At 40.8% G+C, this 12,614-nt stretch overlaps 1 protein-coding gene across 4 annotated transcripts in view; it reads right to left on the reverse strand.

Annotated features, from left to right (window-relative positions):
* The window catches only part of LOC127569910 (galactosylgalactosylxylosylprotein 3-beta-glucuronosyltransferase 1-like), an 85,776-nt gene that overhangs the window by 34,923 nt on the left and 38,239 nt on the right, over nucleotides 1-12,614 (reverse strand). The window contains exon 1 of one of the 4 annotated variants that reach the window (XM_052014963.1): nucleotides 5,078-5,200. The exons of the other annotated variants lie outside the window; for them this stretch is intronic. The gene's annotated coding sequence lies outside the window, so the exon portion shown is untranslated. Of the gene's footprint in view, nucleotides 1-5,077; nucleotides 5,201-12,614 lie in introns of those variants that run through there. 4 annotated transcript variants of the gene reach the window in all.

Below are 12,614 nucleotides of genomic sequence, written 5' to 3' on the forward strand. Positions count from 1 at the left end.
GATGAGCCCTATTAAGCAGGTGTCAAACAGCTCCTCACACACCCCCAAAGGACAATATAAGTACAAAGGGGAAGGACCAGACATAATAATGTTCTGATTAGAGGAACAGTAAAGAAAAGATGCAGGGAAGGTCACATTAGAGATAGAAGGAACATTACAAATTGGGAGAATAGCAAACAGCATTATTGGTTATATTTATTTTAAGAATTTATCAGAAATTCAAATATCACTCTACTGTTTACTGCCCTGCAAACATTGCTTAAGTTGGCTGGAACTCAGATCTCACAAGGATACATGGATCAAACTGAGATTAGGCAAATCTTCAGGTAGCCTTTTACCAATTACTTACTCCATATCTAATTTGCAAACCAGTTCACTGGCCTTTGGCTGCTTGGGAAGTGCAAGAAGATCATTTTTAGAAAGACTTTATAATTCTCATTTTCTCTGACAGGATTCTATTCTCACTAAAGCAAAGCAAAACACTGGATACTGGAATTCTGAAGCAAGAGCAGAAATTTCTGGAACTGGTCAGCATGTCAGGCAGCACCTGCCAGGAGAGAAACAGAATTAATGTTTCAGGTCAGTGACCCTTTATTGAAGGTTCAGAAATGCTAATTCTTTTTCTTTCTCCACTGAATTGCTATCTGAATGGCTGAGCACTTCTAGAAATTTTTGTTTTTATCTCAAAAACTGCATTCTTAATGAGTGCACATATGAACCTTTCGATCCTAAGGATTTCATCAGTGGTTTGTAAATTATGAAGGATAATTGACATTGCCTTCAATAATATTCCACACAACTAAGTATGTTCAATTGTTACCTTTTAATTTGCCTATCACATCCATCAACAACAGCTCCTTGAAGCATACTTATTGAGAGTGGCAGGTAATAAGTCATGCACTTCCTTCAATCTGTCTCATATTTGCCATGGGTTCACTGAAAGACATTCTGCCAGTCTTATTTCCTCTATATTCCTTGTTTTCATTTTCTTTTTCAGAAACACTAGCGAAATTAAGGACTTAGGTACACAGTTAGCAAAGCTGAAGAGAGAAGGCGAGGCAATGGAAGAAGCATTGATTACACGAAACCAAATTTAAGTTTTAATAACTTTCAGATTGTTGGAAGAAGCAAATACTGGTAGAAGTAAGTAGTTCTGGGAAAGTTGGACAAGATCATATGAGTGCAATTTTTCCCTTATTGTCCTTTCCGATTCACCTAACAGTCCTATTCTTAATTAATGTAGAACGTACAGCATAACAATGGGGCATTCTGTCTAAATGGTCACTTTCAGCTTTTACACTCCAAATGGACTTCATGCAAATCTTCGTGTTTCTCTCTCCCATGTGCTTATCCATTTCCTTTTAAAGGCTTCCCTGAGTTACCACCAGAGGGAGAAGTGTGCACAGTGTATAAGAGGTGGTCACACATGCACATAATTCCCAGTTCCTGCTATATAACAACCATGTTCTAATACACTGCAATGAATTCTGCTGAATTTGCTTTAATTTTTATTTTCAGTTCTCATTGGCCCTTCTCCAAACCACGTGTTATGGTGATGTCTTATGCTTACTGGACATTATCATTGCTGGAGAATGGATCTCTGCTCCAGGTTTGGGCTCTGAGTTGAGATGTAGCACAGGCAGCTCTGGAGGAAGCCCTTCCCTTCCCAATCTAAACTATCAAACCCCTGCTGAAACAGGATCGTGCCCCTATTCCCTGCATGAGCTGTGAGATTGACAACTTGATATTAATTATTGCTAATGGAACATTCTATACCCATGATGCCCCTTCTCAGAGTATTGTTCAAAATTTGGTCAATGCATTAGTTAACTCGGCCTTGATGTTCCACAATGCAACAACAGAAATTCCTTGAATTTATACAGCGTATTTAGTATAGACAATGCCCTAAGGGGAGTTTCCAGAATGGGCAGGGGAAAAGTAATTAGGAACAGATTTGTACATTGATGTTAATGGAGAAGCAAGAACCAACAAGGATGGGACGTGGAGAACCTGTTGAATTTAATGCCAGGATCATATTAACATTTTTTCGTTTCCATTTCCCACCAGTAGCTGCCCTTACAGCCAGCTGTCAAGAAGGAAAGCTAACAGCAAGGACTGAAGTTGAGGACCCTGTGAATAAAGGAGAGAGATCGCCAATCAGGCCAGGGGCAAAAGGTTAAGTTTGGAGCTGGAGAGGGATTCTGATTGATAGGAGGAGAGTTCCACGAGTAGGGAGGAGAAAGGAGGTGAGAAGGAAAGGACTTTTGAGGCCCAGATGAGAAGCATTCCTGTTCCTCCTGGTCCACAGAGGGTGCCATTAAAGGTACTTCCATTGTGGAGTCTTTCAGCTTTCACTGGTACTGTTCTTCACACCAGGGGAGACTTGCACAGTGGGAGTAACTCTAAATTAAGCTCCCTCACTTGTAGAAGCCCATTTTTAGAAGCGTACTGCTTCTCCATCCCAGGACACCCAGTGTACAGTCACATAATGGTTAAGGTACTAAACTAACATCTAGACAGCTTGTTCTGGGGTTGGAAGTTCAAATCCCACACTGGCTGTTGTGAATTTAAGTTCAAATAAAGCCTCAGTGGTGGTATCCATTGAATCACCATTGTTGAATAAACCCTTATCGGCAGTCTCCTATCTGTGTCTCCAGACATCCAAGTTCAGAAGCAATTACAGATGGACAATAAAGACCAGTGATGCCATATCCCATGAGGGAAGAAATGAAAATAACAGTAGTCATTGTGTGGGCAGTTCAATAAAGAGTTTTTATTGTTTATTTACCTTTTTCACCTACACCTTCTCATACCCATCTCACAGGTTTAATATTGGAATGCTAGTCATGGAGGCTGAAATTCGGAAGTATTTAGAGGAGATTTCTAACGTTACTAAGACAAAGAGGACAACTGGTGGAACTTGGGGAAGGGGATCCTGAGAGCAGGGTTCAGACAGCTGTAGGCGGCACCATCAAAGAGGTAACAAATGCCAGTCAGCACTACAACCAATCAAATCGGGATGAGGAAAAAGTGGGTAAACCCATTGTCATTCCCCAACCACTGGACAGGGGCAGTTACAATCAGAATCAGTGCCCTCAATTTGTCCTCTTGAGTAAATGTAGTTTGAGATGAAGCTCCCTTTATTTTGCCTTCCCGTCCTTCACAGTCCAAATCTCAGAAGAAATATAATTTTTTTGTTTCAGTCATCCTTAGAGCTTTTCTGACCAATAAAGCCAATTGTGTCGATTAGTGTTTAATTAGTGGCAGCTCTGTGCTGTATTACTGTGCCTGCTATTAATTGACATAAGATCATAAAAATTAATTTTAGCTGGAACCCTTTCCGCTCGTCCCCATCTATCTTTGGCTCCCCTGTGTGCTAACTTACTTTGCCAATCAGCTCTAACCCTTTGTAATTTCTTTATATATTTTGCTATATATAACCAGATAACGTGCATTTGACAGGAGCAATGGGTCTCTGAATAAGTCACAGTGTGACAAATTTCTTAGTAGATAATCTGTTTCTCTGGAGCCACTTCTTAATCTGTAGGATGTAGGTCAAATAATTTTGAGATTGTGATGCAGACACCACTGGTATTGGAGTTGGTTTATGATAAATGCATGGTTTCAATATCACACGCTAATTTTTAAACAGTTCATATTTGATCATTACCATATGGGCCTTCACCTTTGCAATTAATACACATTTTCTTGCCGGTGGTATCAAAGCAATCATGAAGATATCAAAAGTTTGTGTGAGCTTCACAGAACAAGAGTTGCACCTTCACTGGCCTGTTGCATGGAGCTTTGAAGGTAGTCAGGAAAGACCTGCTTTATATAATGCTTCTCATGTCTCTTTTGAAATATCCCAATATGTTATAGTCTGTGAAGTACTTTTGAAATGCAGTCATTGTGGTAAAACAGGAGATGCAGCAGTCAATTTGTCATAGTAAACTCCCACAAGCGTCATGGAGTCGTACAGCATAGGAACAGGCCCTTCAGCCCATTGAGTCCACACCAACCATCAAGCACCCATTTACACTAATCCCATTTTATTTTCCCCACATTTCCATCAACTCCCCCCAGATTCTACTACTCATTTACACCCAAGGGGTAATTTATAGTGGCCAATTAACCTACCAACCTGCACATGTTTGGGATGTGGGAGGAAACTGGAGCACTAGGAAGAAATCCATGCAGTCACAGGGAGAGCATGCAAACGCCACACATACAGCACCTGAGAGGATTGAATCTGGAGCTGTGAGGTAGCAGCTCCACTGGCTACGCCACTGTGCCACCCTCTCTGTGCCCAGTTTCTGGAGAAGGATTTGAACCAACAATCTTTCAATCCTTTCTCATGAGCACCATCATCTGAACCACAGCTGAACAGCGGCTTCCTCTGGGGGACACAGCAAACAGCAAAATAGATTTTTCACATCTGAAATATGAACTTAAGTGCTGAGCAGCAAAAGGTAATTCATTCCCAGACAAACCACAGCATTTCCATGAATAAATATTCGATTGAAGCTTTGTCACATCTGCTAATATTGGAAGTACCAACATGAGACTTGCTCACATTGGATGCTTATCACTGCTTAATTTATCACCATGCAAAGAAATTGACCTTCAGTTCAGTAAATAAAAAGAAGAAAGTTCTGACTTTCTCCATCAATAGGGGCCCTTTATGGAACTCACAGCATGATGGAGATTTGAACATGTAAAATTTTGGGGATTATGACTTCGTCAGCAGTCCTTGATTAGAAAAGGAAAAATAAAATACCTCATAGTTCATTATAAAAGAAATACATTTCCGAGTCATTTATTGCCTGTATAGGCAGTAACCCATGAGGCTAGGGCACCAAGTGAGAAAAACCATTAAAATGAAGAGTGCTTATGTAAGTGTTGCTTGTTCACACAGAGCAGTAATCACTACAGTTTGACAGATTTGAAAAGGACACTCCTTTTTACCACAAATGATTGGCACAAAGCATGGTGCAGCAGTTATTAGTCTGAATGACTTATTTCAGAAACAACGCAAGATATACATCAGGCTTTAAAATTAACATTTTCTGTCAAGTACCTTTAGAAGCTGGAAGTGAAAAGTCCACCAACCAAGAATGTAGCTGACCCTCTAGGCAATGAGACAGTAAAATTTTCAACTTTGAAAATTGACAGCAGCCAGAGGAAGAAAAGTTCCTTGTAAAGATCAAGTGCTGGAGGAGCAAACAGATTCCCATCAGCTGTCGCTGTCAGCTTCAGCTCTGTTCCTCTCCCTGCAGTGGTATGATGTTTATCTGGTAAGTTTCCCAGCTGGCTCATTTGATATATTAAGTAGCGCTTCTCACTCCCAATGTTTAGAGGCTTTTTTGCCTCCTGCATTCCCGTTAGAGTGATTAAAGCTCAAATTCTGAGCAATTGGTCACCAAGCTGTTCCAAACCAGCACAGAGTTCTGCACAAATTCCTGTTTGCTTAAATGTGATTTTTAAAGACTTCTGGCAAGAAATGGAGATTGTTACTGTTTGTTCTTTTCATTGATGTGGTAACCCAAGGGGGCTTAAAATGTTGTTCCCTGTGCACTATACTTTTATGGAATGAGTTGAGCTGAATATGACATTGGGGAGGAGATCAACCCACATTGTAGAGAACAATCAATGGGCATCTACACAGAAGCAGAACCTGGCATCTATCAGTGTGTAATGCTCATTTTACTACAGTACTGGCACTTTGGACCTCAATGTTCCAGCTTTCATATGTAACCGCACAGAACTGAGCATGTGTTCAGCCACAGGAACAATCAGTCTCAATGCTTTGTGAGGGCATCATCAACTACTCATGAGTTAATTGCAAGTCAATTTCTTTTATCTGTAACTACAAATCTATAAACGTTTGGGATTTTCCATTGTTATTTCAAATTACAGTAGTCTAAAGAGAATAGTGTGACTGGTGCTGACTTCAAGGATTATGGGCAGACCTAATTGCCCCTGGACTAGATATTCTCCTTGGATGAGTGGGAGAGTGAGGACAGATAAACTGCTGGAAGAGGGAGGAAGAGAAGGAGGAGAAGTGCTCTCAGCAGAAGGCTGTGTTCTCCATGTCGTTCAGGGAAGAATTCTCCGATCAGAGCCTCAACAAGGAACAATGTGTGGCGTGTTTGCTCTCCGATAAAAATTAGATTGCATCCAAGTCTTTGTGGCTTGAATCTTGGAATTGAGTCCCATGGTTATCTACTCTTGCTGCCTTCTCAGTGTGTCTGCAAGACCTCCTGGTCCTCTGAGGACATAGGACATCTTTCATGCTTTCTACCTCTGGAAACCAGGGAGCCTGATTATGCAATGTTAGGCCATTCTACAACTTTTCTGAAGTTAGATTCACTTACTGTGTGAATGTCAGCACTTGCTTCAGTTACAGAGCTGCAGGATGGTTTAAAGCAATGCAGGTTAACTTTAACCATAGCTAACCTTCTGCTAACTCAACAATGTGGTTAAGGCTGGCTTGACACAAATGTGATTGAAATGAACAGTTTTTTCAAAATTGGGTTAACAAGGCATCGCAATCTCAGCAACAATTTTCATTGGTTGTTAAAATTAGCCTCCACCTACTTCATTCTTTATAATCAATGCAAAACTTCATACTTCTAGCATTTGACTTACATAAGGCACAATGCCATTATCCACTGTAAGGGTAAACTGTGACCTTCAGAATATTATTAAAATTCATCAAGTAAGCCCAGGTATTAAGACTTGCAGCAGTCCTCCCAAATAATGTGTAATTGCAAATGGCTTGCTGTGCTGTGAAATCAATGAGCGAGAGATCATCTGTCTTTTTGTTTGGAGGCAATAATAAATACTGAGGTCAGGTGCTGTCACTAGTGCTGGTTTAGAAGTCAGTGTCACACAACACTTCAAGTACTGTAATATGAGTTGGTTAGCGCACACAGTAAGTCCCTTCAAGTCTCTTGTTTTGTGTGGCATATAAATATAATCTTTGCATATTCTGTGTCGGAAAGAATGTTTTACTGTCATAACAATGTGTAGAAGATTGTAAAGGTTGTGACTTTTCCTGCAATTATGTCAAGCGTAATGTAAATTATCTACATTATTTACACTGTAGATAATATAAGAGTATATTAAAATGCCAGGTAACACATCCCCTGGGATGTACATAGACCCCAAATCCAGCTGTGGTCAACAAGTGGAACAAGAAGAAGAGGCTGCAAATGTAATTCAGTGCCAATTGAAGAATTATAGAATCTGAAGTCAATAAATGGAAAGACAGGAGCAGAATGCCCAAGACTGGGATACCCCGCTGGAAGTCAAGCACAGTTTCCCACAATATACAGACCAGCCATGTTGCTGTCATAACCAGCCCCACAGACAGTAGCCACTTCACGGTGCAGAGACACAGAGACAGTACTGCCCTTTCGACAAAACTCCACACATCCTGCATACTGCCAGCACTGTATTTTTGCAGCTTGTTTTAATGAAAGATTAATGCAGCAGCTTATATTATCTGCAACTCTCTTGGTTTATAGCTGCCAAGGGCTGGCACACCTTTTCAACTCACTCTGCATTAGCATTTCCTGCTTGTTGTTTTGCAGGTAAGTAGGGCAGCTACTTTGTGCATGGGATGGGTTGAGAGAGGTTGCTTTATCCATTTTTACTTAATCACTTCCGTATCAACATCACTAATTTTACATTTTCTTAACCATCGAGGAAAAAGAACAATAATATTAAAAACCTGGTTGTGAAATTCCAGCCATGACATTTAGTAAAATGTAATGCCAATAATGTTTTAACTTCTGTGGCTCTTAAATGGTTACAGATAGTGCCTTGTACAGCCAGAGCAAGGAAACAAAAGCACGGATACACATGTAATCTCACTTGGAACCCCTCTTTACCTTCTACAATCCTTGTTGAATTGTTCACCCTAGTTTGCTCGAGAAGGTGACAGTGCTCTATCTCGTTGAACTGCTGCAAAATGCTCACTAGGTCACTTCTTTAGTCAGTCATTTTGGTGTGTGATTAGAATTACATTAATCCAGAATGAGCATGTTTGGTAGGTTAAGGAAGTGTTTTCTAACTAATTCTGGTCACTTTTCATTGAACATAGAACATAGAACAGTACAGCACAGGAATGGGCCCTTTGGCCCACTATGTCTGCACCGAACACAATGCCAAATTAAACTAAATCTCTTCTGCCTGTACGTGATCCATATCCCTCCATTCCCTGCATATTCATGTGTCTATCCAACAGCCTCTTAAACACCACTATTGTATCTGCTTCCACCACTACCCCTGGCAGCCCATTCCAGGCACCTACCACTCTGTAAAAAAATTGTCTCGCACATCTCCTTTAAACATTTCCTCTCTCACCTTAAATGCATGTCCTCTAGTACTTGACATTTCTACCCTGGGATAAATATTATGACTGTCTACCCTATCTATGCTTCTTATAATATTATAAACTTCTATCAGGTCTCTTCATTTTCAGATATGTAAAATTAAGTTGAATTCTCAAACCGAATTTGCACTCACATCTTTTGAATAGTCGGTCAGGGTCTATGTAACTCAAAATCTCCTCAAAATAATGCAACATCCCCACTGACACCTGGGAATGCGTGGCTCATGACCATTCAAAGTGGAGAAGGAGACCTTGGGGTGGTATTGAGAACCTCAAGTCCGTGTGCCAGGTACACAGGGAAACCCTGCGCTAGCAGCAAGGAGTGCAGCACTTCACAAACTACCCACCCAGCCTTCTTGTAGGCACTGCACCCCCCCCCCATCTGTGGAATAGTCTGTGGTCCCACATTGGCCTCATCAGAACCCACAGAACCAAAGTGGAAACAAGTCATCCTCAATCCTGAGGAATTGTTTAAGAAGAAATAAGAACAGATGCTCAACCCAGCAACATAACCACTTCACTGCTGCATCTAATTGGAAGACAGGATCATTGATGCCCATTAGAACACATTTATAAGATTTACGTGAGATAAGGTTTAAGAGTTTATCTGTTACATTATAATAAAAAAGTACAGAGGAAGTAAAAATTGTTTGACACTGTAGTAGAAATTTGCTTCCTTATTCTCTTCAGGATTTAGGAACAGCTGAAGATATTGTCAAATGTTGAGAGTACAGACCAGTAAAGGTAAAAAGAATAACTGATGCTGTCAGAGGGGATTTAAAATGAAGTGCCTCATTTATAGTAAGGTCACCAGTGTTGAGATGAGGTCAGTATGTGACAACTAGGAAATTAACAACGAAATATCAAATGTCAGTGTGTTGACCTTTCACATTAGTTTAGCAGGAATTTATATTCACCAGAACACTCTAACAAAGCATTTCAAACAAGAGCAAGTTAATATTACGTGTTCAAAACGATGGGTTAAAGGAGAATGTAACAAATTCTCCACATAATTTATCGCTTGATGATTTCAAGGCTGTCAGGCTAAACTTGTGGGTCCTTGCTCCAAGCTTTTTAAAAGATGGTATCACCTTAAAACATCAACAGTTATTCACTCCCATTAGTACCTTGTCTAGGTTTTCCTGTTTACAATTAAATGGAATCATTCAGTAAAAACTAAACACAATAGATCAAAATCAAGCGTGGGTGTGATGATGCATGATTAATCTGTGTTCTTTGCTTCTGATACAGGCAGAATGTTAAATCCATGCTGCCTGGTGGTTGGTATGATTATCCCCACCATTAACCCTACAGTTTAGTAATCTAACTCCTCAGGAAGGGACAAATACATTGTACAGTTAACATCACTCAAAGCTAGCCAGCACTCCTTAAAACCAGCCATTAGCCTTAAAAGGAGGTGCATTATTGTTAAGCAAATGCTGGGTTTTGTTCAGGAAGAGAAATTGAAGAATGACACTATGCAGGAGAGAGCTCTAGGGTCTTCCAACACTGCACTGAAGGCTTTGGTATAGGAGCTGGAGTAGAGGAGGCATGTGATCCACAGGGGGCTGGAGGCTCTTCAGACAAACTCTCAGAGAGCAGATAGACCAGATGGCTGTGGTAGTCAATGCCAGGAACCAAGCCCAAAGGATCTGGATGTGGTGCCACAAAAAGTTCAGTGTCCTTGCATGAGTGGTTAAGGTCGGTAAATGCATCTTCAAATGCCAATTCCCACCAACAGCATCACTAGCCTCAGACAGTACTCAATTCATCACACTCCCACTAATAGTCCCTACCAATCAAACTTGTACTCTGCATTCCTCCACTCAGTGATACCACTGCAAGCTTCAATCCAGATTTCATGATTTGCACAGACTACAAACTGCACAAATATGACAGTCATCACCCAAACACGACACACTTCACTCCCTTGCCAGAGTGGTGGGCAAACAACTGAGGGCTGCAGACACACATCCTTATGTCCATGATGGGGATGGTGTTTGCTGTCTATGGAGAAGCCATTACCAAGCAGTGGGACTGAAATAATAGGCAATAGCTTGTGGTCTGAGTTAAAGTGAATTATGTTGTGTACATTAACATGATGAGGAATGTGGCTGGGTTTTATTTTGTAAATCTTGTTTATAATATCAGTGAAAGGCTAACATGCATTTCCCACATATATTACAAGAAGCTTAATTCTAAACTCTGACATTTTGGTAAAGGTCAGCATTGAATCTCCAAAATGCTGGTTGGTGGTGTTCAAATAACAGTGTCAGATGTTCACATAACTGTGTCAAGGCTGGAACTTTTGCACTGACGGGATAACAATAATGTTGTGCACAATATTTGATGGATGAGGTCAATATGTGCCCGAAACCTTGTTTAACCAATGTGAATTAAATCGATAAATGGTTAATTTACACCATCAATCTTTCTCAGGCATGTTGAAACCATTCACAGCATAAAGCTGTTTTTTTGTGTTAAGCAGTTTTGTAATATTGTTTATATTTAGCATAACCATTTTACAAAGACAGATTGAGGATTGCATGTGTGGCCATTACTGATGCTCAGATTCCTCTTGGAGTTATAAGTATTTGACAACATGTTATCATTCTTTGATAGCTCATCCTGCTGCTGGCATTTAAGATTAACATGTAGGACCTATCCAGACTTTATATACATTGAGTATCATCCATGATATCTAAAGATTAATAACTGAATTTAACTGCAGGAGATTTTCATTATCCAAAAACTGACAGGGTTAACAGATGTGACTGCAAATTTTCATTAATTCATTGACTGGATGTGGCTGTTATTGAATGGTTATAGTTTATCCGTAAAGATTCAACTCATCAGAAAATGAATAAAAATTCAGGCTTGGGCTGATATATGACAAGAAACATTCTCAACACACAAGTCCCAGGCAATGCCCACCTCTGATAAGAGAGAGAGACGACCACCCAGACAATTTGCTGTAACCCCCGCTGTCAACATCCTAGACGTTCACAGTTGACCAGAAACTCAATTGGACTAGCTACGTAAATATTGCGATTGCAAGAGCAGGTCAGAGGCTGGGTATCCTGCAGTGAGTGACTCACCTCCTGGCACCCCAACACCTTTCAGCCATCGACAAGGCGCAGGTCAGGAGTGAGATAGAATATTCTCCACTTGCCTGCATGAGTGCAGCTCCAACAACTCTTAAGAAGCCCATTTGATTGGCACCCCATCCCTTAGCTTTCATTCCCTCCACCCCCAATGCACAGTAACTTCAATGTGTCCATATGCAAAGTATAGAGCATTTACTCATTCAGGCTACTCCAAAAGCGCTCCTCAAACCCGCGACCCCTTCCACCAAGGGGGATAAGGCACCAGGTACTTGCATGTTCCCCTCCAAGTCTCCTACCATCCTTAGTAGAAATATATCACAGTTCCTTCATTGCTGCTACAACTGAATCCTGGAACTCCCTACCTAACTGCACTGTGGGAGGGAGCACCTTCATCAGAAAGGCTGCAGCAATTGAAGAAAATGGACATTGTGTATTAAGGTTTTCTTCTGGTGTTCTTTTGTGATATTCCTGACCAGCAGGACAAGGAAACATCGACTTATCGTGACAGTCAGATCTTAACGGAGGCTGTCAGCAAAGATGAGCCATATGACATGGTCCTTACAGTGATAGTAATCCACCAGCCTCAAAGTAACACATACCCTTGCAGATCATAGCACAGGTATCACAATGGCTCACCACCACCTTCTCAAGGGCAATTAGGAATGGGCAATTAATGCTTATCTCGCCAGTGGTGCCTACAGCTTGAGAAAATTAAGAAATCTAAAAAAAACTTTATCAACCCAGTTGGTTTAAAAGCATAAATTAAGTTCCATTATGACTATTAATAGAAAACTAATTATAGCTTGGTAGTAATAAATTGCCAACAATGTCTGTTTAGACTTCTACTCCTTTAATTTCAAGGTATGGTTTGTCCTTGATGTTATAGAGCCTGCAACAGGCTCAGTGTCACTTGTGTATGCACCAATAGGAGCCTGCAGCCCGTGACCTGATAGGCCCAATGTCAGGTGTGTACAAACTGACTGGAGCTGCAGCTTGCAACCTGAGAGTCCCAAGGTCAGGTCAGATCCAAAGAGTTCCCAGATGTGGTGTCCAGTAGACAGTGACCCATTAGATAGTCTGGTGATGGTAACTGTACACGTTCTTCTACC

Source organism: Pristis pectinata, chromosome 4 (assembly GCF_009764475.1).
Source record: "Pristis pectinata isolate sPriPec2 chromosome 4, sPriPec2.1.pri, whole genome shotgun sequence".
In the NCBI taxonomy this organism is placed as follows: Eukaryota; Metazoa; Chordata; class Chondrichthyes; order Rhinopristiformes; family Pristidae; genus Pristis; species Pristis pectinata.